This window comes from Ambystoma mexicanum, chromosome 5q, assembly GCF_040938575.1.
Source record: "Ambystoma mexicanum isolate Mex_15411 chromosome 5q, UKY_AmexF1_1, whole genome shotgun sequence".
Lineage (NCBI taxonomy): Eukaryota > Metazoa > Chordata > Amphibia > Caudata > Ambystomatidae > Ambystoma > Ambystoma mexicanum.
In genome coordinates, this window is record NC_090933.1 from 60,781,691 (window position 1) to 60,806,535 (window position 24,845).

At 45.1% G+C, this 24,845-nt stretch overlaps 1 long non-coding RNA gene across 2 annotated transcripts in view; it reads left to right on the forward strand.

The window, feature by feature from the left end:
- LOC138497207 (uncharacterized) overlaps positions 1-21,965 on the forward strand; it is a 795,999-nt gene extending 774,034 nt beyond the window's left edge. For both annotated transcript variants that reach the window (XR_011278538.1, XR_011278540.1), the window contains one exon: positions 18,544-21,965. This is a non-coding gene — a long non-coding RNA (uncharacterized lncRNA). The remainder of the gene's footprint in view (positions 1-18,543) is intronic.
- Positions 21,966-24,845: the final 2,880 nt, after the last annotated feature.

The window sequence follows — 24,845 nt, forward strand, 5'->3', positions numbered from 1 at the left end:
GGAGGTTGCTTCACACACGGAAACATTGAAAGAGTTATATTCCATCTGCTCGAATGTAGAAATTGCTTTAAAACACCCTACACACAGACAGTATGGGCCATGTGGCCCCTTCCACTCTGTGTGTGAGTCCTCTTCCGTTATACGTGATCTAGAGAAGGATATTGTCAATAAGTCCCTCCTTAGTGCCACACCGGTCCCCATGGAGACTGTGAACGATGGTGGTGGAATATAACCAGGTTACTCACCGTAGTGATCACCTTACTCCTAGTCCATAGTCCCCTTTCCTCCATACTTATGGGGCATCTCTCCGTCCTGTGGGACGGGACCGGAGCACTTTGCAAAAAGCATCCCAAAACATTTTTTCTAAAATTTTTCCTTCCTCTCTTTCTGCGCGGGGCCCGGCACGCGGCCGTAACCCTGCCCACCTTGCCTCCGCCCCTCACATCACCCATCAGTCCTTTTCTATCGCCAGGTCAGAGACCTATTAGCAATAACAGAGAAACCTTATTAGAGGGGACGGCGGGCGGGCGTATGGAGGAAAGGGGATTATGGACTAGGAGTAAGGTGGTCACTACGGTGAGTAACTTGGTTATACTCCTACGTCCCGTCCCCTTTCCTCCATACTTATGGGAGATTCCAAAGCACTCCTAACTGGAACTATGGGTGGATGGAAATACCCCTTATTGAAAAAGGTTCTTCAGCACAGCCTGACCAAACTGAGCATCAGCTCTCGAGCTCATGTCAAGACAATAATGCTTACAAAAAGCAGATGGGGAGGCCCAAGTAGCTGCCCTAGCGATGGACTCCCAGGGGACATAGTTCTGAAAAGCAACTGCAACTGCCTTGCCCCGCACCAGGTGTGCATGAATACCCTTAGGAGGTTTCAGCCCTTGGATGGTGAAAGACTCCATAATGCAGGCGGCGATCCACCATGAAATAGTCGCCTTAGACGCCTGCTTACCCTGAGGGTTACCGAAAGTCACAAAAAGCTGAGAAGAACTCCTAAGCTCGGAGGTCCTGTCAAGGTAGAACTTAAGAGCCCTTCTGACATCAAGACAGTGCAGAACCCTTTCCGCCTCTGAGGTATGGTTCGGAAAAAAGACCGGCAGGGAGATCGACTGATTCAGATGGAATTCAGTTACCACCTTCGGTAGAAAGGCAGGGTTTGTCCGTAGGACCACCTTGTCCTTGTGAAAAACCAAGAAGGGATGCTCCACTGACAAGGCCTGGAGCTCACTCACTCGCCTTGCTGAGGTAACGGCGACCAGAAAGAACACTTTCCATGATAGGTACTTGAGGTACACCCTGGCCATGGGTTCAAAAGGCTTATGGCAGAGCGCCGTCAGGACTACATTTAGGTCCCACGGCAGGTGCGGACTACGAACCGAAGGGTAAAGTTGTGTCAAGCCTGCAAAACGCCTCTTGACGACTGAGTTACTCAGAGAGTAGGAACATTGGTCTGTAGAAAGATAAGTGGAGACCGCTGAAAGGTAGGTTCTGCAGGACAGAACGTGAACACCCGACTGCTAGGGAGGACACGAAGGACAGCACAGTGTCAATCGTAGCCACCCTCGGGTCCAACTGTTTTTCCAAACACCAATGACAGACCCTGAGCCATTTACTCCTGTATTGGGATATGGTCGAGGGTTTCCTGGCTGCCTGGATAATACGCATGTTATCCATAGACAAGTTAAGATGCTCTAAAGACCTGAACTCAGGCACCATGCCGACAAGCTGAGCGATTGTGGGGAGGGGTGCCATATCTGCTACTCCCCCTGATGAAGAAGATCGGGGGTCACTGGTAGCCTGATCGGCGGATACACCGACAGGTGTTGAAGTTCTGAGAACCAGAACCTGGCCAGCCACCAGGGGGCCATGAGTAGAAGGGACCAGTTCACCGAGTTCTTCAGCTTCCAAATTGCTCGATGAACTAGAGGCAGCGGCTGGAGGGCATAAGCTCTCATATTGTGCCATGGAATCTCGAGAGCATCCCCCAGAGAGGAGGCCGCCAGACCCCCTCTGGAAGCATACCGAGGAAGCTTCCTGTTCACCGCCGTAGCGAAGAGATCCACCTCCGGTGTGCCCCAACGCGAGCAGATCCATGAGAGGACCTCTACCTTCAACTCCCACTGGTAGCTGACCACTGTCCGCCGGCTGAGGGCATCCACTGTGACATTCAGCTGGCCCGGAATGTGTACTGCAAGCAGCCAGACACCAAGAAGCAGGGCCCACTTCTAAATCTGGATGGACAGTTCTACGAGAGGGGGAGACTTTGTTCCCCCTTGCTTGTTGATGTAATACATTGACACCACATTGTCCGTGCGTATGCGGACCACCTTGTTGGCAATGACTGGTCTGAACACCTTGAGCGCAAGAAAAATCGTCAGAAGCTCCAAATGATTTATGTGCAGGAGCTTGTCCTGAGGTGACCAGAGGTCCGATACTTGTAGAAGATCCAATGTCGCACCCCACCCCAGGAGGGAGGAGTCCGTTGTGATCGTCACCATAGGAGCCGGGTCCTGAAAACCTGCACCCACTGACAGGTTGCTGAGAGATGACCACCATTCCAGGTCCACTCTCATGGAATCCGGAATCATTATCAGCTTAGAATCCGGGTCCACCGCCTGACGCCAGGAACTCCGAAGAGCCATCTGAGTCCCTCTCATCTTGAGACGAGCAAGAGGAAGAGCCAGCACACACAAGGCCCTGAGGCCCAGAAGCTTCTGGAACCACCAGACCGACATGCTCTCCGACTGCGCAAACATCTGACACGTGGCTAACAGATCCGCCATTCTGCCCCCGGTCAGGTACACTCTGCAGTCGATCGTGTTCCAGCGAAAACCCAGGAAAATCAGGTCCTGAGAGACCGTCATGGAAGATTTTCGCCAATTCACCGACAGCCCAAGATGGAACAGGAGCTGAAGGAGAGACTGGAGATTGCCCTCTGCTGCCAGCGGACAAGGGCTGCGTAAGAGCCAGTCATCCAAATATGGATACACATGAATACCCTGGAGACGAAGATGGGCCGCAATCACCGACATCATCTTTGTGAAGACACGCGGCGCCGAGCTGAGGCCATAAGGAAGCACTCGAAACTGGAAGTGCTCCTCTCCAAAGAGAAGCAGAGATATCTTCTGTGTGGGTTCCAAATCAGGATATGCATGTACGCATCCTGAAGATCCACCACGCTGAGCCAATCGCCCATCTGCAAGGAGGAGCGTATCTGGCTGGGCGTGATCATCTTGAATTTCTCTTGGGGTAGGAAAAGATTGAACTGGGAAAGGTCTAGGATGGTGCGCAGGCCAGCTGGTTGGGTTTGGGCACCGTAAACAGCCGGGAGTAAAAGCCCTCCCCTCGCTCCCCAAGGGGAACTGGTTCCACAGCTCTGAGGTGCAGAAGTTTCAGAACCTCTGCCTAGAGGGAGGGCGACCCGACAGCTGAAAAGGAGGGTTGAGGGGTACGGTAGGGGGTAGAGGTAAGCGGAAGCACGACTGAGCGACTGACAAGACCCATCTGTCTTCTGTGATGGTCTGCCACACCTCCCAATGTGTCATGATGCCTACCCCCTGGCATCCGGATCAAGTCCATCAGCCCCGGGAGCAAGCATCCAGATACTCATTAAAACCCCAACAGCCCCGGCTGGGGGCTGTTTGGAATCAGTCCTGGCGCCTTAGGTGCCAGGCTCATCATAGAAATCAGTCCTGGCGACAGAGGCGCCAGGCTCATAGACTTTACTTACCTTATGCAGACCATGCTGCAAATGAGTCCAAGCCAACGTGAGGCCTGGATGGGACTATTTTATTACAGGGACTATTTTTTACTCGGGTGTGGTTCTGGGGAACTTCTTACCTGGGACTGCTTTGCAGGCTATTTAAACCACGCCCGAACAGCAGGTCATGCTTCGTGTTATTCTGTATCCAGCAGCGTAACGCTCACCGTGTCTGCAAGTCAGCATCCAGTCTTCTGCCACGCCCGCCTCGAATCCGGAGCTCGTAGACAAAAGGAAAAGAAAGGAGAAGAGGTTAGATCACGGACATTATTTGATTCCTTACCTGATTCCGGACCCAGCACATCTCCGAGCCTGGTACGGACATTATTTCAGCACGCGTTGCTTCGCCAGCAGCAGCGCTGCGTTATATTCAGCAGTCCACCGCATCTTTCAACTTGGCGCTGCCTCCATCATTTTCTTCGTCGAAACATAGCACCTGGGGGGAAAACAAAAGGAATAACAAGGTGAGCCGAGAAAACCGACAAAGACAATCTCTTTGCCACCATAGGCTTACCTGCTTTACCACCGGAGATATTATCCTTTAATTCGCTGCATCTTTCTATGCCGCACCTATAAGGGGAGAGAAAACAGCAAGTTAAACTCATGCAACATTTACCGGACAGTGTTTGGTAATACAGACTCTTACCTGAACGCCATCAGCTGCCTCCAGGCAATATTCTTTTGGACCCAGCTGCAACCTAACGAGGGAACGGAACAAGAGGGAAAATCGGACATATTGAACTCTTTGAACTTTATAGACACTGGAGTCAATATTCCTCCGGAACTCCTCCAATACCTTCAAACCAGTGAAGTAACTGGTATCTACGCGCCCCTGCATGCCATGCACGATGGAGAGCTCATCATTTAAAAACATAAGGTGAGGCTACCAAGAGGGGATATCGGAGGTGATTAGTGGGGAGAACGAGAACAGTTGGGGGGGCCATCACTAAAGTACATGGGTGGCTAAATCCCTTTCTCCACTTGCAGGAGAATACTTCTACGAGTCCAGCAGACAAGATTAGGCAGGCAGGTCCAGACTGTCATCTCTTCACTACGCATCACGTTGGTGGAGACCGCAGCTGTCTGGGTCCGATAGACGCCCCTGTGGGAACCAGGTGAGCGTAACGCAATGAGACGCAATGCGTCCTCCCACCGAGGTCTCGTGCGAGCACGGAAAACCCTCATTTAGTAGGTTTATCAGTGGCAGTGCCACCTGAGGAGGAGGCTGAGGAGTGGGAGGAAAAACTGCGTCTGTTGTTGCCTATGGCGGTTGTTCCCCACAGGGGTATCCACACTGTGAGATTTTCGGTCGAGGAAGCCCCTAAAGCCAGAGGAAGGTCGACTTTGTGACAACAGTCTCTGGGTTTTGAAAGGAGCCTTAACCAGGACAGACAAGAACTTAGCTGTCTGAGTGCTATCCTTCGTCTTGGTGAGCTCTACATCTGTTGTAGGATGAAAGAGCTCCTTCCCATCGAACGGAAGGTCCAATACCTTATCCTGCACTTCTTTTGAGAATTTAGTTGCATGCAGCCACGCCTGCCGTGAGGTATCAACCCCCAGCATAAGGCCCCGAGCCGAGGTGTCTACGTGAGGAGCCGCAGCCTCCTGGAGATCCTGGGCCAAGACCCTGGCGTCGGATAGGCCTACTTTAAAATCTTCCAGCTTCTCGACCGGGATAAACTCCTCAAACTCCGACAGACCTTTCCACATCTGCATGTTAGCTCCCGCTAATATCAATTCAGCGTTGGCCTGCCTGAGCTGCAAGGCTGAGTTGGCGAAGATTTTCATCCTGAGGGAGTCGAGGAGCTTGACCTCCTTTCCCAGAACCTGAGTAACCATCGTGGAAGAGGATGCTGCAGGCCTAGACTGCAAAGTGGCCGCAGCCACTACTGTGGAGGAGGGGGGCGGACAAGACGACAGGGCCACCGCTTCCGAAGAATGCAGCCTGTATCTCGCGTCAATTTTCTTATTGACAAAAAGTCCAGAGTGTGGCTTTTCCCAAACTCTGCAGACCTCGGCCAGAACATCCTTCTGCAAGAACAGGCTGGTACGCTCCAAGGGGGAGACAGGGTGAACGCCCCAGAAAGCACGCCCTCCTGCGGAGCGGGTGCCTCGGGCACTGGAACATCTAAGAAGTTCATCATGTCCAGTACCCGGTCATGAAAAGCTCTGATAGAGTGATGAAGGTCCTCGCTGTCCTGTTCGCCTTGCGCGTCATCCGACAGGTCAGGATCCTGCTGAGCCATGTCAGGCACTGCCTTGTCCACAGGGGACAATGGAGGCAAAGGTGGATGAGTCGGGGAAGGCACCGTAGGCAAGGGAGGCACGGGCGGAACCACCGGAGGAACGGGTGGGGCCGGAGGCGCGGGCGAACATATCTGCCTAAAAAGCCCTTTGAAATACTCCATCATGGGGGTCGGTACGCATGAGCGTCTGAAAGTTACCGAAAAAAGCGTCCTCCGGGGACTGTTTCGGATCCTGAAGAGGCCTCTCATGAGGTGGACAAATCCAGGGACGTAACAGGGAAGGGTGCCACACTGGCCCCTCCACCGACATATCCACATAAATCAAAGGTGTCGACCCTGCAGGCAACGAAACATTGTGCGGAAGAGGCATCCGAGCGTTCCAGTCGTAAACTGGCCGATAAGGATGCGCACAAGGGACTCTATGTTCACCCAAGGGACCAATCCCTACACCTGAGGCCGATGGCGTAGTTGTAGGGGTAGCACCCGAAATGGCCGCCGCGGTCGTGGCGGGAACGGGCGCCATTTTGTCCTCCTCTGAGGGGACCTGCCGCACGTGAGGAAGTGAGGCAGGTGTCCCCGTCGAAGGATCAGGGGCTATTAACTTTAGCCTTAACATAAGGGACCTCGGCAGAGCCGGTACTGTGAGGCCTGGAAAGTTTTTGTGACATACCAACTGCCAAATTAGCCTTCGAAGGAAGGACCTCGGCACTGCCGGTAAAAGAACTTTGCTTCTTTGCCCCCTCAACAGTTCTGGTGTCGTCGCAAGAGCGGGAACGGTGAGAAACAACTTTCACTGACAAGGCCTTGCCAGGCCTCTCAGAACTGTTCGTAGCTTTAGCCTCTGGACGAGGGACCTCGGACCCGGGTCCGGTAAAAGCCTTATCTGCGCAGGCCTCGAATATCCGTTCGGTGACAGCAAGCCCACCCAAGGCCTCGGGTCGCACCCCAGTCTTATTTTTGAGGGAAGCCGATAGAGAGGCCTCAGAGCTAGCTCCGGTACCCCACAACTCAGTAGAACTGGGTCCACAAACAGCCCCCACAGGAGGGGCCTCGGAGCGTGCTCCGGTATCCACAGGCCCCTTACGGAGACCCTCGGAGAAAACTCTGGTACAATTATTAGGCCCAACGGCCACCTCAGGGCGAACCCCAGTGGCAGGGCGATCAACGCCCCTCCCGGCTCGAGAGGAACCCAGAAAGGTATCCCCCGGCTGGGGTGCTCTGAAAAGTAAAGAACTTACCGGGCGTTTTTTCTTCTCGCCGATGAACGCCTGAAAATGTGAAGGAGGAGTTCGTCGGAACACCTCCTCCCACCGCTCCAACCGACGTTGAAGTGCCCGGACCGAAAGGGAGTCGCAGTAAAAACAGGAGTCCCAACGGTGATCCGGACCCAAGCACTCTAAACAAAGAGGATGGGGATCCGCCCTCGCGAAACGACGGTGACACGATGAACAATCTGGAAAGTCTAGTTTGAACGACATAGACAGACTAGTACACGGTCGCTAGCGAGAGCCAGAGAGGAAAAAGGGAAGAAAATCTTCAGAGGATGCAAGTGCGTCCAGTCCCGAACGAGCGGAGAAAAGGATTGATGGGCGATGCGGGGTGCGGAGCCAAGGTGGGCGGGCTTACGGCCACGTGCTGGGCCCCACGCAGAAAGAGAGGAAGGACACATTTTTGAAAACATTTTTTTGGATGCTTTTTGCAAAGTCCTCCGATCCCGTCCCACAGGACGGAGCGATGTCCCATAAGTATGGAGGAAAGGGGACGGGACGTAGGAGTATGAGCGAGACAAGGATCTCTTGACTCACTGGAGTGCTGTACTTCATAGTGGGAAAGAGACTGTATCGAATAATAAAGGCAATAAGTCTGCTTCTTGAAATGGTCGTAAGAGCGGCTGTAGCAAATGTAGAAGGTGGTGCTTCAAAAGGCTGTTCAGAAAATGAAACCATTATTAGTGGCTGTTCAAATGACGTCTTGATCACTAATAAATATCAGCAGTTTCACCTCCCCTCAACGAGGTGGCGGTAAGACTCAGAGCAGGAGAAAGAAGAAAATTACAAATTAAGTTTGTCACTCAGTTGGCTACAGAGCATACTGTTCATGTACATAAGTTTCTCTTACTAATTACCTCATCAGCGGTTTAGCAGGTTTCATTTGCAAGAGAGATGTCCCTTGTGGAAGAAGATGCCAAGTGCTTCATCTGGTAACTCCTTGGAATCTCAAGGTCGCTATATTCAATCTAATACCTTATCTTATCAAGTTCATCCTACCGCCTTAAATCCATCAATTGTTGATCTTGCGGATGACTTGGAGGGTATTTTTCGGTTCCTGACAATTCAGTGGATCGGATAAAGACACAGACTTTGGACCCTCCTAACTTTTCTCCAGTTCACAGGGAGATTAAAACTTCTGTTAGAATGGGGAGGACTTATTTCTATTGCATCTAGAACCAATTTATATGGAATCTAGAGATATTACACTCAACCTAAGCAACGTTTGAGAGATGTTTAATGAAATTCCTAAATTGATGATCTTTTATTGCTTGTAGATGAAAATCTGAAATATTCTCAACATTTTCATGTTAAAAACATGTTTATACTGAAACTGGTGGTCTTTGAAGTAGAAGCTTTTTTCATGTTGGGCTATGACTGAGCAATCACAAGAGAATCAGGTGTCAAGGAAAATGAGCTTCTCTGATCAGAATTAAATGTGTCCATTAAGGTATCATGGTAGATGTAAGGCGTGGATTTCAAGGAAAGATATTATTAATTATACCACAGATTGTCACCAGGATGCTACTGGCAGAATCTTTGTGCACTTCAATGGAGTCTGTAATCCATCTTGCAAGTCTCTAATATTTGGTTGACCATTGCCACTATCAGCGCGTTAACTAGTTCAGCTACATACCCTGATGACACATTTGAATAATTATTTTAATATCTTGGCATTCTCATTTTTCGAATAGGTTGTTTTAAGTAACAAAAACGTTTTAAGTTATTGGAGTTTGCATGATATTATTTGCCTGCAAGAGGTTTGACTGGAAGAGTCACTCTTGATTGATGGATTCTGCTGAGTTCTAAAAAGTGCAAAAAAGGTTCAGAGGGTTGTCATTCTGCAGGACTGCTGGTTGCCCATACAAATATCTTACCTGTCACAGCCACTGAGTTTATTGCACAGAGTTCATATGTACTCTTTAAGTGAAATATTTCTACGCCTAGTAACAACTAGCTAGCTCTGAACGTATATAGTCCCAATGATCTGAGTAAGTGTAAACACCTTGGAGGGCAAGTTGAAAACCTGTTGGAACTTTGTGTAGACTATTCCCTTTTCCTGCCATTGTTTGGCTCGGGATTTAAATGCTAGGTGTCCTGATCTTGCTTCCAATGCTTGTAACAAGGTCTATTCTTTTCTATGGGATGCACCTCCTGCAGATCTATTTAATAATCATCCCAATGCTCAAGGCCGTCAGTGGGCCAGGCTCCTTACCAATTGGGAGTTAGTGATATTGAATGGGCATGTGAGAGGTGACGTTCCTGGATCCTGGATCTGGCATCAATGGGTGATTAAATATACCTTAGAATACATTTTATAGGTTTGTCCTCATTATGTAAGGTGGTTTGTGTTTATTTTCAGGATCTATGGGCTAGTGATCACCTTTATTTGACCTTATCTTTGGTACTACTCTCACAAACGATTGCCACTCTGAAAACCTCTGAATTCAGTCAAAGTAAACCACGGTAAGAGTAGAATGTTTTGTTTGGTCACAGAACACCTTTTGTTTCATAGTTCTTGACATTAAAGCAAGTCTTTGCTGACATTCCTGGGTAATTTTTATAAAGTTATTACAATGTGGACCTCTCAATGTATTCCCCAGCAGAAGGCTTTGGCTCAGATTTATGGCAATAATTGTATTGCTCAGAATGATGCATGGATACAGGACTGTAAAACTAATCTTAGATAATACTTGCAATAACTTCATAAGAATTGTGATCTCACTAATGATCAATGTATCTCACACTTCGACTGCAACTTAAATAAGCTTCTAAGAACTGATTAATTTTACAAAAATTGGTTTTTACTCCCAAAAACCAGGACTTGAACGCTATTATCTTTCATGACCTAAATAATGTTGGTAATTTGTCACTAGGGGTGAAGTCAACACTCACGTGGTTCAATTTATGGCTATTTTCGAGAAAATTTGGATATGTACTATTACAAGAGAAGAATTGGGTAGTTAGGCTGCTTCTGTTTCTGTGTTGGATATTAAGCAGGGCATCAGGACACTTAAGAATTCTAGGGCTTCAAGGCCTGATGGTCTTACACATGCATTTCTGAAAGAAATCCTTGATTGGTGTGTGGAACCTTTAACAGTACTGTTTCATAATATTATCCACATTTTACTGTCCTCTTGGCTAAACGCACATATTATTTTGATTTTTAAAATTGTGCTTTTTAAATTCCAGATAATTATAGACCAAACACTTTATCAGATGTCACCAGTAAGGTTTTTAACTTTCTGATTTAAGAAAAGTTTATGGAGTGGGTCTCCGTTAATAATATAGTTCCATATTTGCAAACTGGATTCAGGAAAGTGTTGTTCATACGTCTAAATGGTTTTGTATCAAATAGTTTGAAGATACACGCTTTGTTTAAACTGATACCCCTCTGTACTTAGCCTTTTGGGTCTATATAAGCACTTTCAAAACTATAGATTGTGATCGGCTGTGATACAAGTGAAAGGGATGGTGTATTCTTGTTAAAATTATTAATTTTACATAATGACATGGTAGTCAATTCAGTTTAAATGCTTATTGGCTTTTAACAAAGAAAATCCATATTCAGCGGGACTTAGACAGGATTGTATTTTGTGCACCTGACTTCATAACCTGCATATGTAAGATGTATATATTGCTTTTGGCAAGTCTATGAACTCCCTCGCCAACCTGTAGCTTGCTTATGCAGACAATTTGCATAATGGACAAAACCACAAGAGGTCTGTAAAATAGTCTTGATGCTGTTTAGAATTATTCTTAATTCAATAATCTGGCCATTCATTTGGAAAAACACCAATCATGCTATTCACCTGTCGGGGAAATCAAGTTATGAAATTCACTTAGCACATGATCACTACACTGTTACAGGACACGGATGAATTTACTCACCTCAGTTATAAAACTTGCAACAGTATAGCCGTGAAACAGTTACAGGATGGTATAATTCACAAACTGCAGCCTGCCATTATTAGAGTTAAAAAAAAGAACTTGATTATGGAGTTTAATTGTTGCAACCTTTCTGGCATATAAAATGAAGTGAATGCCAATTGTATTATGTGGCACTGCTGTAATTCTGACTCTATAAGTAGGATTGTAGTCTAAATTTAAGGTCGAATTCTTAAGTCCCTTTTTGGTCTCCCGCAATGTTTGGTGGTACAAAAGATCAGAACAGAAAAAGCTCTAAAATCCCTCTAGAGTTATGCCATAATGAAGAAGCTTGGATTTTTGCTCAAATTAAACATGAACAGTCAAATACTCTATGAGGGTCTTTTTAAAAGTTATGCTAATTGCATGAAGGGGAGCATCATGCCGTGATTTTCGAGTATCTATTTGATGCTTCTTTTTCCTTTTTATATTTCTTCAGAGTCACATTTTTATCACATGTTGTTCTCAGATCACAGAGTGTCTTATTGCTCTTAGTTTGTTTATTACCATTTGTCGCTTCGTTCGTGTCCGTTTTAATATTTTGATGATTCCAGTTAACAGTTTGTGCTATGCTTTTGCATCTCTCTTCCAAAGTTATAAACTGACTTTCAGAGCTGTCCTTGTGATCTCTCTGTCTAATATTAGGCTGGTCAACTCGTGTCTCTGGCTTAAGTGGACCAGTCTGAGAAGGTAAGTGATTTGATGATAATTCTTCTATTAGATGTATTTCACCATTCTGTAACAATGATGGATTCAAAGTTGTCTCTTCTGTTGAATGTTCACTTATGTTCATCAGCGATTCATTATTGAGAAAGTCATTCCCTGCTTTTGATGAAGCTGACGTTTTGTTTTCGTCTAGTGCGGAAATCATTTGCTGCTGGTGCCCACTCTCTAAGTTTCCTTTGGATTGTTGGAGTCCATCTTTCCGAGGTTTGTTTGTCATCTTCTGGATAATGGCTGCAGTCACCAGATTTTGTGGATGGGGTATCACTGCTTGTCGATGTCCTAATACTTCCGAAAGTGACAACACGTCTTGACTTAGGTTTATCAAAGATTGAGTATGCCAACTCTGACTCTTCGTTTGTAGCCAGGTCAGCCGCGGCTGTTTTTCGACCACCATCAGCACTGCTGGGTGTTTGCTGGGCTTGCGGCTATCACGCTGTTAGACTTGCTATCTTTGCTCTTTTTTGCCATTTCTTGAGAGGTTTGGTTATTTAATGTCAAGTCAATGATTGTTGCCGTTTGTAATCCTACCACTTTCATTGATTTTATCTTGTTGACATCTATATTCGAGGGTTCTTGTTCTGGTAAGCAAGCTGATATTTTTCACATCAGATGATTTACTGAGATGTCTGTGTTTTTGTGTTTGTTTTCTCTTTCTTCACATGCTGAAATGTAGCCCTCTAAGAAGATCAATTTGGTAAGCAACATGGCTTGGATGGTCATATGGTCCTTCAGTGTATCGTTGATCGATTCGTAGAGCTTACAGAATGGTGCCAACACTATTGTGACTGCTGCCATGATGATTAGCATGTCTGGTTTTTTAGAAGGAGTCTCCATCGATGAGGACAGAACTTGATTGGAAGCTCTTTTAGTGGGTGTTGACAATGTGTAACTTGTAGAGTGAGTTTTATGGGTTGGGGCATTAGAGAAGGACTCTAAAGAACTTCTGCGATGTGGACGTGATTCTGGGCAATATGTAAGATCTTGCATGGGAATTGCTACTGATTTACCATTGGCGTGGAGACGTCTGCTTTCTGATGGTAGGTTGAGTCTGCTGAACTCATTGTAACTGTGAATCTGTTCCCTTCGGGGAAGTTGCGTTCATCATCTTTTGCGGAACTGTCAGGTTCTCTTTCCACTTGGGCCTTACAAGTATCATTCTGTACCAATTGACTATCAGGTTCCAGTGAGATTTCCTTCTGCCTTCAGGCTTTGGCCGAAAACGGCACTGATTGTGGTGACGTTTGTTCTTCAGTTGTTTGTGGTGGTCGATTATGCCTGTCCATCTCTAAATGGATTTGGTGCTCACCTTTCCGGAATGGTCATTGTTTGATGTGGAGGAGACTGAGTGGCCATCAGAGTCGTGGGTTTTGACCCTGTCGGTGGAAGAGTAATGTGTGTCATATCATTCGTAAGTGTGGGTACACTACACTTTTCAAGGTGGTCTGTAGTCTTTTTCTGTACTGGAGCTTTTCCAGTTGCATTTTCAGAAGGTGCTCGACTCTTTACTACTGGGGCATCCAACCTTCTCTGCTTGGCACAAGGGAAGTTTTCTTTAACCGCCGCCAGCATCTCCGCGTCAGATAGTTCTTTCAAGTTTTCCGGCCTGGCAGTTATCTGGGAATGGAAAGATTCTGTCAGGATACGGAGTGTAGTTGGTTTTGCTGATCCGGTTTTTCTAGAGCTATCAACTGCTCCATGTCTGCCTTTTAAGGCTGTAGCTGATTTTCCTGCGGGTCCCTTCGGTTGTCCATTATTATTTGTTGGTTTTTGCTTTTTTTCATTGTTCTTTTTCTGAATTTCCATTGTCATTATTTTGTCTCGCACGTTTTTTTCGATTTACAATTAGTTCTGTTGTTTTTACTGTGTCTATAGAGTCTGAATGTTCGGACTCTGCAAGACGCCGCTCCTGTTGGGTCCACCCCTCTTGGGCTACATGGATCTGGGCTTTCGTCTGCAGCCACACCGTCTGTAATGGTGGCTTATGTTTCACTCCTTCAAAGAGTGGTAGTTTGCTGGGGGCTGTCATATGACCACCAACCAGAGCAGCGCGACCACAACTGTTCGCCGCTCCCTGGAAGCACGTGTTGTGCTTCTATTGACTGAAGTTTCTACACATCTAGGCGTGGGCGTGAACTGCACAGTCTTTGCCCTTCGTCCTCCTCTAGAGAGGCACCGGTGGCGGCAGTCCTTGCAGCCCTTCCAGCCATGACTGCCAGACTGCTACTCGCTGCCACTCTGCGTCCGCTCTGCAGGGTCTTGCAGTATTTATGTGATGCTCCGCCTCTCAGCTCAGCAGAGTAGTCAGGAGAGAAAGAGTAGACAGATCGCTCAGCAAGGAATCACTGCCAGACTGCCACTCGCCGCCACTCCGCGTCCGCAGGGGCTTGCAGTATTTATGTGATGCTCCGCCTCTCAGCTCAGCACAGTAGTTAGGAGAGAAAGAGTAGAGAGACAGTTCAGCAAGGAATCACTGCCAGACTGCCACTCGCCGGCACTCCACGCTATCTGCATATTGATTGTGTTAAACTGGATGATTTGCATATGTTGTATTTTACCCATTTTGTTTACAATTCTAATATGCTATAGAGGGGTGTCTCCCCCTTATCCCCTCAACTGAGTACAGATAACATGATAGGCATATCAATGGTTCCAGTAATGCAGAAATCAGAATTATAGTGCCTTTATTTGAAGATAAAAAAAGTTCATGTGGCGCGACACATATATGGGTTCGAACGACCCAGGAAGTGAAGAGTGCCTTGAGTATTACACACATCATGAATATGTAAAAATATATTATGAAAATGAGATAGAAGGTGAGAAAAGCTTAAAAGTAAATAATGTCTCACCGTTGGGTAGCACAATGGTAGATTGGGATATATTTCAAAATGGATGCCAAACACAAAATGGTGTCTAGTCTTAAGGGCAGGTGTGGAAGTCCTGACTCATGCTGATACAGTAGAAGGTGTTTGGCAGCATCTCGCTGCAAGATAATTGGATTTGGCAAGAACACCAGACAAGAGTCATGATGAGAAGCACCTGATGTACTTATTTGTTTTTCCATGGAATGAGACACTGACTAAATTTGGCAGAACCTCGGAGAGTAGATAAGCAGTGACAAGTGATGTGATTAAAATTGCTTTTGGCAGGAGTTGAATGATGTGTAATTGTGTTCAGCCGGAGTTTAAAATAGCTTAGCCTATTCATCAGTCAGCAAGTGTTTGCCAAGTATGAAATTATGTGGGCTTGGTGAGTAACAGATAAGCCACCCAATCAAAAGATAGGGAGGGCTTTTCTATGGCTAAAAGGACCTATCAGGTTGCATCATTCAAAAAGGCCTATATTAGAAGGGCAAGGCAGAATGACTGTGTGCTTTTCCACAAGTGTCTTGTAACCTCAGCTAATAAAAGGCTGCTGTGAAAAATCACCCGGGCGTCTGTTCCTTTGTTCTTGTCTCAGAGTCAGAGTTCACAGATGTCAGAGAGCTTGATGGAAAGGACCCTCCTGTACACTTGGCGACCATGAAGGGACCCTAAAAATCTTTCAGGGACAAGGACCCAGGCTTCATGTTGGCGTGCTGACAGGGATGGTGAGATGCCTTAAAGAGACGGGTGAATGGTAAAACTGCAGTGTGCTATCATACCTTGTCAGGGGCACATCCCCATGTCTGTCAGCATGGCACACTTGGCATCTGTGAATTATGGTATGTATTATAGGGGACAGAGGCAAAGGAAAAATTAAAAACATGTATTATGTATATATTAAGGGATTGTGGTAGTTTAGAAAGTAACAGGGAAAGTAATGAGTAGTTTACAAAGTAATTGGAGATTTTTTGTGTAATGAAAGAAGACCCGAGAGTCCTAACACAAGGGGGTTCAGAAGAGATTATCTCACACTCCAGTTGGAGTAAACTAGGCGACCTACAGGAAAGGTCCGCATAAGGAGATAATCTAAATCCTGTGATCAGGGTATTATTAGGAGGAGAGATAAAAGTGTGATCACTGAGGATTAATGTGAAGAGTCGACTAGTCTTGTTGATTATGTGTCTGTATTGGATTAAGGTGTCGAGGAGCAACACAAACAGTTGTGTGAGAATTGTGAGAAGGTTAAGAAATCATATTGTTTATTTAGGAAGGTGATTGGCACCAATCCAAAGTAGGCAGGGACCAGTGAAAAGGCAGAGGTTTGAGAGGCAATTGATGGCGCATGCTCACATTTGTTGTCTGAGATGTTATGCAGAAAAAGAAATCAAGAAAAATAATATGTAGTCAAAATTGTGACTGTTGTGGACCCTTTAAGCGGGCGATTGAAAGTAGGTAGAGGGTTACATTGTATATATGCACAAAGAGAAGATTGTTAATAGACTAAAACGTTTTCAATGATAGAAAACTGCCAAGTGGAACATAGAAATGAACAAAGAAACAGATAAAGAGGCAATGGAGACTGTGCAGGCATTTCTTCATTTCTTCATGGCTATGGAAAGTGCAAAGTTAGAAAAAAAGTAATAATATTTAGTTATGACTGGAAATCTGACAGTAGGTTCCCTTTCTGGTTGACCACATCAAGGTAATTCAGTACATGACATGTTTTAAAAATGCAAAAAGACAGAAATATAGCCACCTTTTGACATGATGTGCAGCTGATAAACAGCTAGCGCTGACATACACAAGTGAAATTTATGTTCAAAAGTGTGCTGTTGAAAGTAGCCAAAGCTCTTTTTCAAAGTTAGCGATAAGAGCTGACAAAGCCAAGAAAATGATTAATGGTTGTAGAAAAAACAGAGCAGTGGTTGTAATTGAAAACATGAGACAGTCATGTGTCAATGCAGCTGAATCAGTTTGCACATAGAAGCAGCAATATGCTGTTGATAATATTTTTAATGAAACATTAGCGAAGCCATGGGCGAATTATGAAAACATATGTATGTGTATTCACATTGAAACAGGGAAAAAAAACATAAAGGGTGATGACTGAAATAAGAGACAATCATTAGGGCCAAAGCTGATGCATATATGCTTGATTGAAACAAGTAGTGGGTCATTTATGTATTCTTTTTGAAACATTTATATTTTTTGTATCTAGCTGAAAGTGATCCAGGGCTGATTTTGCCAAAGAAACCATATGTGAATTTATTGTTTTACAGTAGGAGGTGCTCCCAGTTATTGCAGACGTGGACTCCCTGCTCACTGTGCTCAGAGAGGCACAGCTTCACCTCACTGATGAGGCCCAACAAGGCTGAAACACGTGTATGGGGTTGCTGGTGGCACTCTTGTTCAGAGAGGAATTGCCATAGCATTTCGGTGCTTGACTGCCCATGTGGGCGGGACAAAGACTGATATGCAAATGGATATTTCCCATCTGTGAAAGGTACAGTGAGCAAAAAGCGTGTGCTGCAAACTCTCATCTCAGAACAGGTTATCATGCTATGTTCTTTCTGGAGAGGAGCGCCTGCTACCTTTTTTAAAATATTTACAAGGAACTTAGTGTTGGTCACGCTGAGTTACCTGTGGGCAACCAGACGTGCACTCCCTGCTCACTGTGCTCAGAGAGGCACAGCTTCACCTCACTGATGTGGCCCAACAAGGCTGAAACACGTGTATGGGGTTGCTGGTGGTACTCTTGTTCAGAGAGGAATTGACATAGCATTTCGGTGTTGGACTGCCCATGTGGGTGGGACAAAGACTGATATGCAAATAGTTATTTCCCATCGGTGAAAGGTACAGTGAGCAAAAAGCATGTGCTGCAAACTCTCATCTCAGAACAGGTTATCATGCCCTGTTCTTTCTGGAGAGGAGTGCCTGCTACCTTTTTTGACATATTTTCAAGGAACCTGGGGTTGGTCACCCTAAGTTACCTGGGGGCAACCGGACGTGGACTCCCTGCTCACTGTGCTTAGAGAGGCACAGCTTCACCTCACTGATGAGGCCCAACAAGGCTGAAACATGTGTATGGGGTTGCTGGTGGTACTCTTGTTCAGAGAGGAATTGCCAAAGCATTTCGGTGCTGGACTGCCCATGTGGGCCGGACAAAGACTGATATGCAAATGGATATTTCCCATCTGTGAAAGGTACAGTGAGCAAAAAGCATGTGCTGCAAACTCTCATCTCAGAACAGGTTATCATGCCATGTTCTTTCTGGAGAGGAGCGCATGCTACGTTTTTTTACAAGAATAAAGAAGACTTTGGATAGAAGGTGGAGTAACCTTTTTGTAATTCTAGTAATAAGGAAATGCCAGATATGAACATTTGGCAAATGCATGAAATATTAAGGATAGGCAAAACAATGTTTTTCTATATGCCACACTCGCATGCACTTGAAAGAATCAGTGCTGGGTTCCCAATAACAGGGGCAAGCAAGATTAGTGTAGGAAAGGTGATGGAAAATGTTAATGATGTCTCAACAGAATGAACACAGCAAAGAAAGAAGAGACCACGGTCTCAGGCCATCAGGAGGAGGACTTCAAAAGTACAGAGAACATTTTAAGCATAGCAAAAAAGACTAATACAGGCCTGTCACTACACTTATGAACAATCAAAAGAAATTAAAAGTGTACCAACAGGTTTTCTTGTCAGCTTAAACATGACTTTGCCTCTATTTCGTTTTTCTACAGGGAACAGGAACCCATACCAGCGTCTTCTTCTTCAGCTATGGATGCACCAAGAAGAAAGAAAGGGAGCGTCTAAAGAAAATGCATCCTTTTTTCAAAAAAGTGTTTTGAATTTGTTATGTTTTCTGTTTTGTCTTTTAATATTTTATCATAAAGAAGGAGACTGTATAACTGTGTGGGGTGAAGGATGACAACCACAGAGAAAATGTTTCCTTTGCTATTTAACATTGTTGGAAAGAAAGAAGCCCATGAAAAAATAGGGCAATGCCAAAAAAGGCAGATTTATATGCTTAATGGTCGCAGGTCGTAGCCAAACCCCGGTATCAGTCAATATGTATAGAACATGGATGACACCAAGTTGTGCAAAAAAGGAGAAAGGAGCAGCCACCTATTATATTAGAAAAAGAAATAATGCACTAGCAATCGTTTTTAAGAGGTAGAAAGGATTAAAAGAAGGACATGAATATTCCAAGGTTTGGGATTAAGGAGGCAGTACTGACGATAAAAATTCACTTATTTTTCAAGAAATTCATTCAGTTTTTACATTACAGAGGGACAAGAGGTACCTGCACACCAGGTGATTGATGGCAACCGATCCTGCAAGCAGGGAGAAAAGCTTAGCATGAAAAGGGCTTTGAGGGACCCAGCCAGATGCCAAGTTGCAACTACTTTCGGAACAATTTTTCCGTATGAGACTCTCCCATCCTTGTGTTCTCCAGAAACAATCGAATGCCCGCCCCTTGACTATTCTATGTGAATAAAGAAGATTGAAAGTTCGATTTCTTTGTGATCAGAAACAAAACCAAGTAAATACAAAAGGACTGGCCTATGAATTAAGGGGCCTGTGAACTTTCTGCAAGCAGCCCAAAGGATAAATAAAACGAATGGACCAAAAACAAAGAAGGTCCTTGGACGCAGAATAAGGAAAATAAGATGAATCGGGTGGAAGATGTGCCGATGGAAGACAAACAAAACAAGGATGAAATGTATGTGTGGAAAGAGCAGAAAACAAGGAAGTATTGTGTGGTGGCCGTATTAAGGGCAGAAAACAAGGAAGTATTGTGGGGTGGAAGCGAGGAAAAAGTAAATATAAACAGTGAAATGTTGCATGTGATCGGAACAGGAGAAAATGGGCTAGTGGGTTCGCTCAAGGAATGATCTCTCCCGATTCTCGTGGTGGCTGACATCACTTGTGCATGTTATGTTTATATTCTTTTGGGTAATCAGGGTGGGATCTAGACAGGAGCAAATAAAGTTATCCTTTGAGGATACGTCCGTACAAAGGTTCAGAGGGCGAAATGGTTGCAATGGTCATTTGACAAAAGGAGATACTTATGTCTTTGATTAGGAGAGTATAATATGGTTGAAAATTGTTGATTCCGTAGGAAATGTTTTTTATGATACCTCTCATGTTGAGATAGAGCACCACACTGAGGGAGGTGACTGAGATAGGGATTCATAGATACACTGTATATTGGAGAGGGTGGACACTGGGTGTACTAGTCATGTTTTGAACAGTGGGTGAATACCGACCAGGGGGGAATGTAGAGGGGTGGCGACCCCATCTCACCTCAACTGAATACAGATAACATGATAGGCATATCAATGGATCCAGTATTACAGAAATCAGAATTATAGTGCCTTTGTTTGAAGATAAAAAAGTGCACGTGGCGCAATGCATATTTGGGTTAGAATGACCTAGGAAATTAAGAGTACCTCGAGTATTACACGCATATCATGAATATGTAAAAAGATATTATGAAAATGAGTTAGAAGGTGAGAAATGTTCAAAAGGAAATAATGACTCACCGTTGGGTAGCACAATGGTAGATTGGGATCTATTTCAAATGGATGCCAAACACAAAATGGTGTCCAGTCATAAGGGCAGGGTTGGAAGTGCTGACTCATGCTGATAGAGCAGAAGGTCTTTGGTAGCATCTCACTGTGAGATAATTGGATTTTGCAAGAAAACCAGACAAGAGTCATAATAAGAAGGGTAGGATGTACTTTTGATGACCAATTTGACCAGAACAGCTGCAGTACTTGGCATCAAATAAATTAACTTATTTATTTTTCCATGGTATGAGACATTGACTACATTTGGCAGAACCTCGAAGAGTAGATAAGCAGTGTGTGAGGATACACCCCCGGAGTCACCTAATTTGAACAGTGGCAGGACATCTAGCCCACTCACCAACATAAAGTTAACAGAACACCCTGTACCTACAGTCATGGACGGTGAAAACATGCCGCACATAATGAAAATACCCACTCTGCCAGGAGATTCCAAAATAAAATCTACAGAGACTACATGTCAGAAAACTACTTCTCCCACAATGCACTATGCTGAATCACGAAGAAAAGCTGCCAAATCACTTAGTTCCAAAATGCATAGTGACCTTCACCTACCTTATTACCTCAGCAGAAGAAAGGCATTCAGAACGGACAGAATATCAGGAGGGCGGGTGGAATCCAATAATAACCAGGGAGGTCAGGTGGGAGAGCCCAGAGAGAAAAGCGAGGAAAGGGTGGGGTTGATTCATGAGAGCACGGAAAGATTGAACACACCTGGACTTGGGAGGGGAGGGGAGGACAGCATTTTTAACGCATGCGTGGATTCAGAGAGGCTGTCTGTTCTTTCTTTATCCAGGGAGAAGGCGAGTGCAAGGAGAGATGGAAGGAGGAGGCAGCAGGTTTTAACTGGGCATACTGATTGCCAGAGCCACAGGCATGCAAGAAGTCCGTATGCGCGAACTCTCGCCACAGAAAAACGCAGAGTCCCTCTGACAGCGGCTTACTTGAAAAGCACCATTTGGCCGGGATAAATGCTGGCTGTTAGACGACACGGGCATTGATTTATGGACTGTTTACTTTAACCCACGGAACCAAGGAAAGAAAAGGTTACCGGAATGGACTTTTTTTTATTGAACTTCAGATAGGAAGTCTGAAGCAACGCTTAGTGAGTGCCTTAGGAGGAAAAAGAAGCCCACAATAAAAGGCAAGGACATTTAAAAGACTTCTGTTTTTTTTTCTTTCTTTACATTAATTTGGCCTTAACCCGTGTCACAACACCAACCCAGATTTAAGGCCTTGTTCAGGAAGGTGAAAGGAGTGCTTCCTTGAAAAAACGAAAATCGTGCTTGTGTTGAAAACTGCATTTAAAGTTTTTTTTTCTGAATAAAAGGATTTGGTGCATCCTCAAATACGCCTCCCGCCTGCTGATTAACACAGTGACAAGTGATGAGATTAAAATTGCTTTTGGCAGGAGTTGAAGGGTGTGTAATTGTGTTCAGCCAGAGTTTAAAATAGCTTATCAGTTTATGCGTCAGCCAGCAAGCGTTTGGTAAGTATGAACTAATGTGAGCTTGGTGAGTAACAGATAAGCCACCCTATCAAAAGGTAGGTAGGGCTTTTGTCTGGATAAAAGGACCTATCAGATATGTGCCCTGAATTTGCATAAGGGTATTATAAAAAGGTCTATATAGGAAGGGGAAGGCAGAATGACTGTGTGCTTTTCCAGAAGTGTCTTGTTACCTCAGCTAATAAAAGACTGCTGTGAAAAATCACCCGGGCATCTGTTACTTTGTTCTTGTCTCAGAGTCAGAGATCACAGATGTCAGAGAGCTTGATGGAATGGGAAAGGATCCTCCTGTACAATGCTCAAAACCAATGCATTTGAGGACATTCGATGTACGTTAGACAAGCTACTTGAAATTTAGCGTTTGTAGATTTTTGTAAAAGTCTGTGGCCCTCATTACGATACTGGCGCTAAACCATGGCGTTATTAGCACCATGGTTGGTGCTGGTATTGTAACGAGTCTGCCAATGTTCAATGGGGAATTACCACCCCATTCCAAAGTTGGCGGGCGGTAATTCCCCATTGAACATTGGCCCTTCCCCATTCCCATTTTTGCCCGATAGGACTCAATGGGACTGGGGAAGGCGCTAAGTACGGTACTGTACTTAGCACCAAGGTCCCTTTGTGGGACCCTACTTTAACGGCTGGTCTAGACCAGATAGATAGGCCCAGTGTTCACGCAGTTTACAGCAGGGTCGGACTGGGGCATAAAATTGTCTCGGGCACCAACATAAAAGTGGCCCACAGTTGCAAATGGAAATTCATTCATTTTGGAACACTGTTTGAATAGTACCCAAGGGGGAGATTTTTGATAAAATGTGATGCAAATTGTACATTTAAAAGAATATTTATTCAGCAACAGTGGTCAAAACTATTATCCGCATAGTGAAGTCACTCATCAAACTGGCCCACTTTGGCCAAAAAAGTGCCCCACTTTGACCAAAAAAACAGGCCCACACAAGCATTTTGCGTTTTTTGGTTCGGCCATTGGTCTATTGCCCTAAAGGCCAGTCCATGCCTGGTCTACAGAGCTAAAGTTGTTTGTGGACATGCATCGGAAGGGCATCCAGTTCATTCCCCCTTTGAATTCTGGGATGAGTAGTTCCCCATCTTTCAAACTGCAAATCCCAGAATTCTAAGCTAAAACAGAACTGGATGTCTATCCGATCCATGACCATAAGAAACTTAAGTTCGTTGAATCTAAACCATGAGAGTAATTCGATATGCATAACTTCACTGGCCATCCTTTTTTTTTTTTTTACACTTTGCACCGCAAGAGCTGTTCCAATGTGTGTTTGCTCAGTGCAGTAGGACCTTAACTTACTGAACTAATGGCACATGATGCCGGGCCAGGCTGAATTGATACATTTCTGCTCCTGCTGGCTGAGTGGTTCTAAGCAAAGTGCTCCTGGCTCCACTGTTTTTCAAGTCACTGAACGTTTTATTACGTTTGTTTACATACGAACAAAAGGAAAAATAAAATGATCACTTTCAGTTCAGGCCCTCACCTCACCCGCGTGATGTCCCTGTGGTCTTGCTAATTGCAAACTAAAAATCGGGACAATGACCATAGAAGATCTGACTTGTAGCGCGAAGCAGCATGACTGTGTGAAAACGTTTAAAATCTGTATGCTGCCTTTAAATTAAATAATGCCTGAAACAAAATAATTTTTTTCTAGTTTGCCCATGAAATCCAGGTCTGGCGGAACCTATGAACTGGAGTCTCATGTATGCATATAGAACCAGTCAGTCAGCTCATCGTTACCAGCTTTGCCTGGGGAACACAGATGTTCAGGCACTGGGCAGCTTTCAACACAATTTGCGCAAAGTCAGCTGATCTTTGACCGGACTCTACTGATCACAGAGAAAGAGCGGTCACAGCAGCAAAGCTGAATTTACTAATATGGCCTCACTTTCCCTATGCTCTTGACCCCTTGGCAGACGGCACATCCAACAGTGCAAGACCAAGACTGCGCAGCACTTGCTTACTGCAGCCTTTCCAAATCAAATTGAAAAGTACACTTAACGGTACAAACGGTATACCGGTATAAACAATGTGACGGTTATTATTTTTTAATTAAGCTGTTCACTGTATCTTTAACGGTATACCATTATACAGTAACATCCCTAGCCGGTACACTGTGCAAAGCTTACGTTTTATCCCTAAGAGACGCGTAATATCACGTAATATCATCAAAAAGGTAGTTGGCGAAATGCTGACCATTTTCCGACCTTATCTCTTCGCATATTCCCCATCTTGGAAATACTTCCCTCACCAAGAATTTGCCAGCAGATTTTGCTTAATTTGTTGGGGCCAAGTCTCTTCTCTGCAAAGTTTTTTGCCTTAGAAGGCCTGATTTATCAAAACATTAAACAAACAAAGGTTCCTTCGGCAGTCTTCTACCTTGGGCGATTGCTGACCGCCCCTTGGATCTCCCTCCGTCAGGTTCACTACGGCCTTTCAAATGCAGCTTGCAATTTTCAGGAATCTTTAACACAGTTCATGATTACCTATTAGAGTTTGTGATTTGCTCCGTTTCAACAGACAGCGTGGATTCCCTTTTCCTAGCCTTCTTTTGGCATCCCTCTGTCGGGTTCACTCTTGCTAAATATACACTTCACTTTATTTTCTCACAATGCAGGATTCACTTCCCTTAGCTTTCTCTTTCTAATGGGTCAGAGATTTTCAAGTGTACAAGGAATTTGACGTGACCCTTGTAGGATCAGTCCGACACCTCATGTTACCTTTTCCTAGGGCCTTCGGGTACTTGCAGTTTCAAACAGGGGCCAGTTTGAGTCCTTCAAATGAACACTCCTACGGTGCCTGACCACTAATGTTCTCACTTGCAACCTTGGACATAATACGATTCAGCTCACTATCAACTTCCGACTCACTGATTATGTTGTGTCTGCAGGCTTGGCTTACTTCTGGAGTCAAGGACGGTAC